Source organism: Sceloporus occidentalis, unplaced genomic scaffold (assembly GCF_023333645.1).
Source record: "Sceloporus occidentalis isolate IW3139 unplaced genomic scaffold, rSceOcc1.0.p SCAF_1, whole genome shotgun sequence".
NCBI classification, from domain to species: domain Eukaryota; kingdom Metazoa; phylum Chordata; class Lepidosauria; order Squamata; family Phrynosomatidae; genus Sceloporus; species Sceloporus occidentalis.
In genome coordinates this window covers 20,614,022-20,627,692 of record NW_028316981.1, presented here as the reverse complement: position 1 = coordinate 20,627,692, position 13,671 = coordinate 20,614,022, and the positions used below count along the sequence as shown (strand labels likewise).

Here is a 13,671-nt window from a genome sequence, read left to right as displayed (position 1 = left end):
GTTAATTGTTTGTTATCTTTGCATTATTCTATAAATGACATTCAGACTCACCATATAATTGTATCCAAATCCACAAAACAGTGATACATTTATCTTTATCGGGCCAAGCAAAATGCATAAAATACATGATGCAAGCTTTTGTAGCTTCACTGGCCTCTTCATTAGGTGAAAGTGTTAAAAATCATACGGGAGAAATATGATGCCCTATAAAACAATGCAATGTTTAATGTTCAAAATATGATGCTGCTGCAATGGGACATCTTGCATGGTGCCCTGTTGTGCATCATTGCAATTCCATAGCATAGTTCGGTATCATGTGGGTGAAATAGCTCTATCATCAAAAAGTTGTGCATTGTAGCCTCTAGTGCAGGATCTTGGCTAACATTTTTATTAGGCCTACTAAATTATTACAAAATAGTGTACAAATGTACATTAGTAGTATAGAAGTGCCCTGCAGGGACTTTTATATTTAAAAAATCTCATTACAGGACTATCAACAATTGAAGTTGATAGTTCTTAAAACACCAGGAACAGGTGCAAATGCAACTATCACAATCATAAAACACAAAGGATCACAGAACAAAGTACTACATTCCTTCTACACAATACCAGAATGCCAAGATGAACAGGGCAATTTTCAAAATGGTGGCAGCTGAATGGAAAGGATGACCCACATTTTTTTTTGGCCAAAGTATGCTTCCAAAGGAGTCAGGGTTGGCCCAAGACATGTTGCCATCTGTCCACCTAAGTTAAAGTTTGCATTGTGTAGTATCCAAAGCCAAACAAGTTATTTTAGTTTACAAGGCAGAAAACCTCAAGTTCAATGATAACACTGGGCAGAATGCTACATGTGCTACTTATTTACATAACTTCTGTAGTTTCATAGCTGAGTAGCATCTGTCAGTCTGACCTCCTACCTCCACCAACCTACTTTACCAGGCATCAGGTACATGGAGAAAAGGGGTCAGTTCTGCTGGCAATTGAGATGTGGGCAGATGGTATTTTTTCCCCACAATCCTGCTAGCCAGCAAGACTGCAACAAGGAAATGTGATGAGACCCTGCTTCTGATCGTCACAGCTTTGCTGGCTGTCAGTACAACAACACTCTGCATTGAAAGAGTTAATGCCTGAGAGTGGGTATCAGTAATAGAGTAAGATATTTTGAGTACCTATCCTGATCCGCTCTGTGAAATAAACCGATACTCTTAGGGATGTTTCCACTCCTCTCATAACTCTTTCAGTTCTTTTCTAGAATGCAGCTCGATTAGAATAGCTCTCTGAGTGACTTTCCTGACTATCAATGGAGTTCCTATAATAAAGACTCTGATTGTTTTCTAAGCCATTGGTGTCTTTCCTCCTTAAATCAGGATTGCTAACTGCTACATGCACTAATTCTAGAAGGAAATACCCTAATCACCAACAGAATGGACCTTCTTCTCTCTCTGTAGCTGATATCAGGTAAAATAGGTTTTGGGGAGCATTTATGATCATGGCAATAGTGCCACAATTGGGATTACATAAGGACTGCATGCCTACTACAGGTGCGTAATTCCAGGTTATGCACCCATAATTCTGATCCTAAATTTCCATCTATGTGAATAACTAATAATCTATTTGTTCTTGTTAACTGCCTTCAAGTCAATCTCGACTCATGATGGCAACCCTATGGATGAGACATCTCCAAGACACTCTGTCCTCCACTGTTCTGCTTAATTCCTGCAACCCCATAAAAGCCGTGACCTTCTTAATAGAGTCCATCATCTGGCATGTAGCCTTCCCTTTTTCCTACTTCTCTCAACCTTTCCTAGCATTATTGTCTTTTCCAATGACTCATCCCTTCTCATGTGTATCCGAAATACGACAGCATCAATTTGGTCATTTTGGCTTCCTGGGAGGTTTCTGGCTTGATCTTCTCCAGGACCCATTTGTTTGTCCTCTTCGCTGTCCATGGGATCTTCAGCAAATGAATGGATTTTCTTCCTATCTTCTTTCTTAACTGTCCAGCTCTCACAACCCTACATGGTAATAGGGAATACAATGGCTTGTATGATTCTAATTATTACACTTAGTTGCAAATCCTTGCATTTCAGAATCTTTTCTAGTTCTTTCATAGCTGTTATTCCCATTCTTAATCTTCTTCTGATTTCCTGACTGCAGTCCCCATTTCTATCAATGTTTGATTCTAGGTATGGGAATTATTTTACTATTTCTATTTCTTCATTGTCTAGGTGGTCATTATTTTTGTTTTCTTTATGTTCAACATTAAGCCTGCCTTTGCACTTTCTTCTTTGATCTTCCTTAGTAGGTGTTCCAGGTCTGTAAGGTTTTCTGCTAGTATTATGATGTCATCTGCATATCTTAGATTGCTGATATTCCTTCCTCCTATTTTCACTTCTCCTTCTTCTGTGTCCAAGCCTGCTTTTCTTATAATATGTTCTGCATATGTCAAACAGATAGGGTGAAAGGATGCAGCCTTGTCTGACTCCTTTGACAACTGGGAGCCATTCTGTTTCTCCGTATTCTGTTCTGATAGTAGCCTCTTGTCTTGACTATCAGATATGTTGCCACTCCCATGTCTTTAAGGATATTCCATAGCTTTTCATGATCTATGCAGTCAAAGCCTTTGGTATAGTCTACAAAGCACATGCTGATTTTCTTTTGGGATTCCCTGGTGAGCTCCATTAGCCATCGTATGTTTGCAATGTAGTTCCTAGTGCCTATTTGAGCCTCTGGGATTTCTCTCTATATGTATGGTTGGCGCCTATGTTGCAGAATTTTGAGCATGATTTTGCTTGGCTGGGAGATCAGTGCTATGGTTTTATAGTTGCTGCAGTCTCTTGTGTTTCCCTTTTTGTGAATGGGGATATATATATATTGATCACTTCCAATCTGTCCATTGCCCACATTACATTGCCCACAGCCAAAATCTCCTGCCTAAGGCAGCAGCTTCCTTCTGTCCAGTTGTAGAACCAGCCTTGAAAAGAGGGACATCCATTCAGAAATGCACACCTCCACTGATAATCTTTAACATTGGGCACCTTCAGTGAATTACAGCACAGATGGTTAGCTCAGAAAAACTGTGTGTCACATTAGCCCTTCCTCTTTAGTTTCTCTTCCTCTTTTAAAAAAATATTTATGTATTTCTCCTAGCTTTAAGGAATTAGCAGTTCCTACTTTGGAAGGCAGGCATTGTTGCTTATCCCTCAAATAAACCACATGAATAGTTGTTGAAAATGGATAATGAAAAGAGATACACAGCAGAGCCTCCAAAAAGAGCCTTACCTAGTATTCCACCTCCTGCACAGGTCAAAGGTACTGAACTAATATTTTATGTTTCATTCCTCTTTGTCAAATAGTATTGTTATACAGTGGGCCCTTGTTATCCACTGCGGTTTGGTTCCAAGATCCCCCATGGATAACAAAATCTATGGATGGTCAAGTCCCATTAAATATAAAGACATAGTGAAATAATATCTTATTTTTATATAAGGTGTGCCTGATATAAAATGGAAAATCAAGGTTTGTTATCAGGAATTTATACTTTTAAAAATATTTTCAAACTGTGGATGCTTGAATCCATGGATAAAAAATCTGGATAAGGAGGGCTGACTGTAATGGAGTACATTTTTATTTCTGGTAAATGTTGGTACAGTGAAAAGCTGATATATAATAGCCTTAGCTATCCTGGCACCTTCCAGATATGCTAAACAATATGACTATTGTTCCCAGCCAGTCTGGCCATTAGATGATGGGATTTGTAGTTCAACTAATCTGGAGAGTGCCAGGTTGGAAGGATGCTGTAGACCAGTGGTCCCCATATTACATCCTTTAAGAGATTTTGGACTTCAGCTCCCAGAAGCCTCAGCCATGTTGGCCAATAGTCTGAGATTCTGGGAGCTGAAGTCCCTTAAAGAGCACAGTTTGGGGACACTGCTGTAGACAATCAGATAGGTTTTGTCAGTGACTAAAAGAAGCAAAAGAGTTGTGTCTCTTCCTTTCTTGTTTAATAACTGAAGGAATTTTGAAACTTATTGGAAATTCTTTTTAGGACTGTCCATGAAACCTACTATAGAATCCACTAGTAGTGTATTTTTCTTGCTCCAAAGGGATGGCACCCTTGCAATGCTGGACTGCTTTGCCTCAACAGAATCTGTGGCTGGGTTGAAAGGATTCCTTGCCTTTGATTTACATATAGCACTGGTCCAATGGATATACGGGCTTTTTATTGTACCTGTGGAAAATACTGTGTCCCTTTGGAAAATGAAGGTTGATGATGCAAGAGAAGGGGGAAAACCCACAGATGTGTATAAGTATACTAGCATACCTGCTTGAACAAATGTATTATTCTGAGTATTGCTTCCCACCAAAATCTGCAAGAAGGGGGGAAAACAGGAAAGGTGCTCTGTTTATGGTAGAAGATCCCACCAGAGGAAACATGTGTGGAGATGATTATGTTTGATTTGTATAAGTATAGCACTATAGCAAAGGACTGTTGTTAATGGTCATGAAGTTGACTTCAATTTATGGTGACCCTATAAATGAGAGTCCAGGTTGCCCTATCATCAACAGCTCTGCTCAGGTCTTGCAGACTCAAGGCCATGGTTTGATTGTCCATCTGGAATGTGATCTTTTCCTACTGCTTTCAATTTTCTATTTTCCCTGTTTTCTTGTTTGACTAAGTCTTTTTATGATATACTTTCCTTTAAACAATTTCCCCCATGAAATATTATATCTTGAATAATGATATCCAAACATTGTTTCAGTTGTCACAGTCAATTTTCTGGCAATTCTCTAGACCAGCTGAAACATTTTATTCCACTGAGTGGTCTTCTTTTAAATTATGAGACATATTAGAACAATCTATTCACTTTTTTCTCCTTCTTTCTTTTAAAAACTTTTTAAGAATGCTAGAGTAATGAAATAGCAGCTTTTACACTATAGCAGTCACTCTAAAAAGAACTTTCAGAGAAGTAAACATTTGCCCTTCAAAACACTCAGCAAACTGTGTCCCTGTTGTTGTTGTTTTTAAAGAAGAGTCCTAGTATAGATCCAAGAAATTGCAACCCCAAGAAAGAATGGCCCAAGTGGACAAGGAGTTGATAACATCTAGAAAAAAACAAGGAGCTATATAAGGAGAACACACACTTCTTTAGAGCAATCTGGAAAAAGCTACATACCTTACTTTCACATCTCCATTTTATTTCTTTTATTTTGGGGTGCCTCGACGTATTATGCTAAATTGAATTGCTTAAATGTACCTTTAATTACTTATACAGTTTTATTTTATCAGAACTAGAGTGGTGTAGTGGTTTGAGTGTCAAACTATGACACTGGCAGACCAGGGTTCAAATCTGTTTGGCCATGGACACGCGATGGCTAACCTTGGGCAAGTCATATTCTCTTGGCCTCAGAGGAAAACAATCTTGCTAAGAAACCCCTGTGATAAGTTTGCCTTATAGTCCTCATATGTCAGAAATGACCAGACGGCACACAACAACAATTTTCTTTTAAAATTACTTTTAAGCAATTTGCAAGCAGCTTCTTGCTGGCATCTCAGATAAAATCACTGGGATTCCCTCTGATGTAGATATCCACAGTTCAGGTGAATGCAACCTCGCCCTTGCTCCAGGTTACCCACTGAGTTTCCTTGGCTAAGCAGGGATTTGAAATCAAGTTTCCTGGAGTCCTAGTTCAGTACTCAAGCCACTATACCACACTTACTCTGAGATTTGTAATGCCATCTGAGATCACAATTTTCACATTCTTAAACTATAATTCTCCCTAGGTCCTCCATCTCTTCTAGGGCCTGGAATTGCTTTTGGCATGTTACTGGCAGCAAGTATTGGTCTGAAGTGCATTGTTATCTTTCTGATTCTTTCAGGTAATTTTTTTGCATTAACATGGAATCTGAAACCTCATAGTAGGAGACATCAAAGACAACACCCATACTCCGTGTTGCAACCCAGCTGCCTACATATCATCCACAGCTTGCACACAGGGGGCGGATAGTATACTCAAAACAGAGGAAGCCATTTTGAGAGGACTAGAAATGTCATTCTGGGCTGTAACTGACTGAGAAGGGAGCCTTAAAGACTGTGGCCAAAATCCTATACTCTTTCCAAATGGTATAAATGTATGCCAGTGTAGTTATGCTGGGTCAAAGAGATGCACCACTGTTTGCATCATGCCATTGAGCACACCCATTTTGCAGTGGTGGTTTAGCTTCCCACCTACCACGTCAATGCCATACATGTATTTGCAGAACAAGGGACAGATTCTGGGTTTTGCTTTTTATTTATTTATTTGTTTGTTTGTTTATTTTGGCCTGAGTGAAATTATTTGGCCTGGGTGAAATTATGAATGTTTTTGTCTCAGCCTGGAAAAAAAATGTTTTTGTCTCAGCATCCCCAGCCAGCTTGGCCACAGGCCATTCTGGCTGGCAGATTCCTGTACCTGTAGTCTCAAACACTAGTTTTTTCCAGGAGCAACTATTTCCATTCCATGGCATTTGGCCCCAACGATCATGTTCCCTTTGTCTCTGCTATCCCCACACCTGTGTGTGTGTGTGTGTGTGTGTGTGTGTGTCTGTCTGTCTGTCTGTCTGTCTGTCTGTGTCTGTGTGTGTGTTTAGTGTGCACGTGTGTGTGTATATGTGTATACCAGCAAACACAGGTTAGCTTTTCCTGAAGAAATGGGCTACAGTCTATGAAACTGATGTACACTGACAAATCCCACCCATACCAAGGTTTCACCTAGTTCTCAATATCAGTAAACTGGATAACTACCTATTCTAATCCCATGTTATTCTCTCAGCTTCTCAGGTCTCTCCTGTGGAAAACAATGAACAAAAAGAGATCCAGGCTTGCCTGCAAAAATGTATTCCTTGCAGATCAGCCAAAAACCACATAACAGGTAACTCTTAGCTTTTTCCCATCATGAAACATCATCCAACTGTCATCTCCTCTAGGACAGAACAGTTCATACAAACTGGATCTCTTTAATGACATCTAACTCAAGCCCTATTGATTGCATCAGTGGTTCCCAATCTTTTCTATGCCTCAGACTCCTAGTAAATATTTGATTAATGTTCACACCCCCAGAAACATTAAATATTAAATGTTAAACATTGAGTTAGATGTATCACATTTGAAGATGAAGATGGTCTAATTTCTAATTTTGAACCCCAAATTGAATCAAGTACAGTACTGCAGGTGAACAAACTGAAAAATTAAACAGATTAAAATATATGATTATAACTTTGTGCATAAAATGCAAATCTACACTGAGCAATTACATTCAAATTTATTTTGAACAAAATCAGTGATGACTCATGACTTGTCACTACATCCTTAAAGACCCAGAGTCAGTAAGAGTCCAAGAACAAAACTGACCCCCCCCCCAAAAAAAAAAACCTGTCCATTTTCACTGCTGTTTAAGGCCAGCCTGTCATAGTCTAACCAAGAACCAAAGGGAATTATTTAGCTCAACAATGGCTGTGTTATTTCAGCCTTGGAACCAGTCTGTATGTCTATGGAGGGAAGAAGCAGAGAACCAAAGTGGCAAATTTGCTAGGAATTATACTTTATTAAAAGGGATTAACACACACTGTATTAACATGCTCACACAAGCACTCAAGAAGCTGGGAAATAAAGGCATTAGTGTGGAATAGAACTAAGGCTTTTCTAACAAAGGACCTTATCACATGGGCCCTGGCGAACGGGCCTGGCACGGAATGGAAGGGGGCGGGAAGGAAACAGAATGGGGATATCACTCATCTTACCACACAGAGGAATGCTGCCGATGCCACCAGAAGTCCCCGTTCCATTCTCCATCCGTTCCACAGAGGCCGATTTTCAAGAACTGTTTTGAACAGTTCTTGAAAATCAGCTTCTGTGGGATGGATGGGGAACAGAACAGAACAGGGACTTCCAGCAGCATTGGTGGCGTTCTCCTGTGTGGTAAGATGTGTGATATCCCCATTCTGCTCCCTTCCTGCCCCCTTCCATTCCACGCCAAGCTTGCTTCCCAGGGCCTGTGCAATAAGCTCAAGATACATTACTTGTCAGGATGTTGCTCCTCTTAATGCTATTTTGGGAATGGGTTGTGGGACTCAGTCTCTCCGGGCACTGCAAGTTGGTGAGTGAGAGAGGGGTCTAGCAAAGAACTGACCAACAGAATTTCTGCCTGCAAACCAGCTAGTCTGATGAGTAGAGAAAAGTTGGGAGATTATATATATATATATATATATATATATATATATATATATATATGAGAAAAGAGTAGCCTAGGGCAAAGTCCAATGGTTTGAATCTCTGAGATAGGGGCATGATGGCCATTAGGCATAGGAACTTCTGGGGTGCAAACTGGGATGTAAATGGACAGATTCCTGCATTAGATAGTCCGCAGGGTCTGGCAGACCAAGAGAAATATTACACCAGAAAGGTATATTGTTCCTTGATTGGCTTTTCCTCACTTCCCCTGGCATGTGTAGGTGAGTCACATCCCCCTGGTGACTGCTAAGTTGGCTGACATGACCTTTACATTAAATTTACATTTCTAGAGTAGCCTTTTGATCCAGCTAACCCCAGGTTTAGATACTTTGATTACAAAAGCGCACATCAGATTTCTGTGCCTAATGAATATTCAAGTGCTGGATATGGAAAGTCTAAGAGCAGTCTTCCCTGTACATGAACAGGCATATTAAAGGGGCTTGAAAAAATACTGATAATTCTAAGGAGTCAGTTTCAAATTTGTTCAACCAGCCTGAATAGACTCAGAATGGGAAAAGCATTAACAATTCCAGGTATATAAAATTTCTAGCCCAGACTATCAAAAATCTGGATTTTTTTTTTTGCTAGCCCTGAGCAATAATGATTTATCCCACAGAAATGACATAAAGACAAATTAGATTTATTTCCATATGCTCAGCAACTGAATATTCTATATAGCAGATTATTTATCTTTGTCACACACATACATAGATTTAGTTTTGAAAAAAACTTCCAAAAAAGGGTATAAGATAAACTCAAAAAATACGTCCAGCTAAATGCACAAAATGGAATCAAACACCATACCACAATGTGACACAGCCCAAACTTTGTTAAAGTCACAGGAGCCAGAAAAAATAAGCAGGCTATGAGCAAAATAGTCACACAATGATGAAATAGTACTACTACAACAGAGATGGGAATTGTGCAGGCCTCCAGATGTTAAATTGCAGTTCCCACCATTCTTCACCACTGGCATTGCAGGCTGGGTCTAATGGAGATGCATTCCAATGACTTCTGGAAGTCCACAGTGCTAGCCTTGGGATGTGAAAAATGGATGACTAGCTTTTCCTTACAGAATTTTCTCAGCACCCCTTTCCTCTCCTGTGTGATTCTGCTGGTGTTTCCTTCCTGTGTTTCCTTGGCACCTTCCCCAACAGTGCCTTCTTCTACCTCATCAGTGTCAACTAGCTCCTCACTGCTGTGGTATGCTTCTCCACTATGTTGAGATCTCTTTGTCAAGGTGGAGAGAGCCCAAAGCAGAACGCGAGGTGGCAGCAAGAATCTGCCACCACCACCCAGCAACTGGTTAGGCTGGAAAGGGAAGCAATGGTAGAAGGAAGAGAAGGAGGCCATGGCACCACTGCTGCCCTCATCACCATCACTTCCCTTTCCTGGCCAGCAAGAAGTACCACCAGACTCAACTGGGGCTACCAGGTGGCAGGAGCACCCTACCATCACCAGCAGCCACGGTGGGCAGAGGGCTAAACTAGTTGTCACCCTCCCAGAGGCATCACCTATTGTGATCTGCACACACCCCTCCCCCCACACACCCCCTCCTAGTGATACCCCTGCAAAACCCATTAGCCATGATGGTGAACATTTTGAAATGAAGAAGCTATTTAAAATGTGCCTTTATAAGCAATCAGACAATGACTGGAATGCTGCTGGTTAGTCTCAATCTGTTCTTTAACACAAATTAACATCTAGGCAACTCTAACTGATTCAGTGATTTTACTCTCATTGGGAAAAAATAATAGAAAGTACAGCCATGGAACAACATATATGGTATTTATTTTATTTTATTTTTGATAGACATAGGGGTTTTTTGTTCTCCCCCCCACCCCTGCTGACAATATGCACTGCAAGGGTAAGCAGATCTTCTTTTATGTAATCTCTCAGTTCCTCTCCCTTCCATCAAACGCAATGTAGGAAAGTTTTTGGTTCCTCAGTGGCTCTTTTCTGCGGGCAGGGCCTCTATACTCACATACCCATGGTGGTTTCCTAACCTCCTTGCAGACAGAGGAGGATGTGTGTGTTTTTCAGTCTGACTTGACAGCATAATTTGGCTTTTGTGGCTCACACCACGTAAAACAATTTGTCAAATAGGCTTACCACATCAGTCTAGTGATATCTGCCTAGAATAATGATGAAAGGCATTCTGGTTACAAAAAGAGCAATTTCTTTTTTAATAGGACATCAACAGGCAGATATATAAGCATTGGCCTGTATCCAGGTATGTTGCTGAACAACCACAAGCCCCTTGTTGTCTCAAGTACCCTAGGAGAGGCTGGGGGGTCCTAGGAACACAAGCCTTCTTCCACCCTAACCCATTCCTGTAGAGTTTCTGAGGTCCCCGCTTCCTGCTTTTGCTGAGTAGAATGAGACATCTAGAGAGCACTTATCTTAATAAACAGCCACTACCCATTGATTTGAATCCCACTTGCATATCAACACAAAATGGGACATTGCTGGGATTCCATTTACACACACACACACACACACACACACACACACCTTGGTGAGGGGTAAGACATAGCAAAGGCATGTGAAATGAATGCGAGAGTGTAATACTTTATTCTAAGTACGAAATCGCCATAGCTAAAGGATGCCTTTTTACTGGAAAGAACATATTTCCTTCAAGCACATTTTAGAGTTACAAGCAGAACAGAAGGGGGTGCAAAGGGAGCAGAAAGATTGGGACTAATGTGAAGTCAAAGGCTTTCATGGCTGGCATCAATAGTTTTTTGTGGATTTTTCAGGCTATGTGGCCATGTTCTAGAAGAGTTTATTCCTGACATTTTGCCAGCATCTGTGGCTGGCATCTTGGGGCCAACGGTTTTAAAGGAAATGGAGTCTCAAGAAATTCAGGATGGAATTCTGGGTTGAGAGAGTTATGATGATGCTCCAGAAAAAGATGACTTAACTATATTTGAATAAATGTAGATTGGTATGCCATACTTAATAAAAATAAGACATCCACTGAAAGTAAGCCATAGTGTGTCTTCTTGAGAATAAATAAATATAAGACAGTGTCTTATTTTCAGGGAAACACGGTAGGAGTCAGGACTCTTTTGAGTAGCTTTCTCAGGTCAGACAGGAACCCCTTTTCTTGAGTTCTCTCCCTTGTGGTGACTTGTGACTTTTAATAACCTGTGCTGAGAAAGATCTTGAAATTTCACGCTTCAGCCCAGCTGGTCATCTCACTGGGCAATTGCTTCTGTGAAACTGACACCTATTCAAATGTGACAATCTCGTCAGATCATTTAACTCTTTGTTACTTGGGAAGAACTCTACTGTGCTGCTCAGAGGAAAATCCCATTATCACAACTCCCCAGAATGAAGAGAATGGAGATATTCAAGGGAAGGAGGGAAGGAGAAGACATCCCATGAAAAGGGGGGAAAGCTATTGTATTAAAATGTGTTAGAAGATCAAGTATTTGTATGAAAGTATTGTGTGGAATGAATGGAATCCTTTATCACCTTTGAGGCTGAAACACACTAACATAGCTATATCTCTTAATATTATTTTTCTGTTACATGCCTTCAAGTTGAATCCAGTCTATGGTGATCCTATCCCAGGCTTTCTTGACAAGATTTATTCAGAGAAGGTTTACTTTTGCCTTCTACTGAGGTTGTGAGAGTGTGACTTGCCCAAGGTTACCCAATGGGTTCTCATGGCTGAGTGAGGATTTGAACCCTGATCTTCTAAACTCTTAGTATACCACCCAAACCGCTATACCATGCAGGCTCTCTTTGAATATTACTTACCTAGATAGGATTGCTCTAAACTGTTGGGAACATGCAAAATTATGGGGAACTTTCTCTCCATTATCTATGCCACCTCATATGCCAAGTAATCCACTACACAAGGAGGGTCATTTGTTCTGCACTGTTCCTTTTCTGTAGAAATAAAGTTTGACTAGTTTTCCTTGAGTCTACCTGATTTAATAAGTAATAAAGTCACTGGAAAATAAGCTTTCACTTAACACCACAATGGCTGTTTTATGTTCACACAGTAGTCAAAATGAAATGTTAACAATATTAGTAATATGAAAGGTTTCAGTCAGAGTTTCAGAAGTATGAAATTTGGAGCAGAAAGCAGAAACAAATGTTTCTGAGGCTTACTTTTTAACACTGACTCTTAATAATTGCACTTTTACACAGCTGATAATAGTTGTTCAGCATATTGCATACTTTTGGATGCTCCTATACCTTTAATAATTTTGTAGAAGAGGGAATTTCAGCACATGTTGCTTGTTATGTGACAAGCAACATCTTAAATTCTTTCATGCAACAATTAAAAGTAAAGGAGCCTTCACCAGTTCTCAGACAACTCCAGTATTCTTCATTGCAGTAATTGTAATTACATTTTATATATTAAAAATGTGATTTGGTTTGTAGACTCTACGACTTCCCCAACAACAGTTAAGCAATATTACAGAATATTGTAATATTGGATCAACATCCTATAATGGCAATGACATCCATAAATATAATTCCTTAGTCCTAAGAAAAAGTAGGAACATCATAGAATAGACTCTGATTCTTTTTCACTTTTTTTTTTTTTTTTGCAGCAAAACTGACCTTAGACCCAAACACTGCCCACCCACACCTTTATGTGTCTGATGATCTGAAGAGTGTGAAATGGGGAGATAGGAAACAAAATGTGACTAGTAGTCAGGTGAGATTTGACATTCTGCCCAGTGTGCTGAGCCATGAAAGCTTTACTTCTGGAAAAATCTGCTGGGAAGTTGAGGTCCTACAAGGAGGAAACTGGTGGGCTGTGGGAGTTATTAGGGAATCTGTAATTAGACATGGGGCAATTTACTTTGCACCACAAGCAGGATACTGGGCTGTCCAGTGCATTGATGGACAGTATGAGGCAATCACCGACCCTAAGAGGACAAACTTGACCTTGTGCCAACTGCTCACTAGGATCCGAGTTTCTATGGACTATGCGGAAGGGTAGATAGCATTTTTTGATGGCAATACAGATGTCGAGATCTTTACTTTTCCCCAAATAACATTTTATGGAGAGAAGATCTATGCTTTTCTCTTGGTCTATCAGTCAAATGCTGAGCTCATGCTCCATCCCTGAAACTGAGGGATATCATGTTGGTTACACAGACCTGCTCTTTGCTTTGCTTCTTGTTCATTGACAATATCCCTGAATATTCCTTGGACTCTCCTTATTGAAAAGCTAATTTTGAAGTTCTTCAAAAGTCATGCTGACTATAAAATGAAAGCCAAAATCCTTGCTCTGTATATCTTTGTTAGGCCAATACACACACCACCATCACCTGGGATAAAATTGTGTACAAACTATGGGCAGGACTACTCATGTTGTGTTGCAAAACCATGGGGGAAAAGATATTGCAAAGTGTTGGGCATTTAGGTAAAT

General features: G+C 40.1%; 1 pseudogene; it reads left to right on the top strand.

Annotated features, from left to right (window-relative positions):
* Positions 1 to 3,233: 3,233 nt before the first annotated feature.
* Positions 3,234 to 13,368, top strand: LOC149321079 (butyrophilin subfamily 2 member A2-like; annotated as a pseudogene).
* The last annotated feature ends 303 nt before the right edge of the window (positions 13,369 to 13,671 follow it).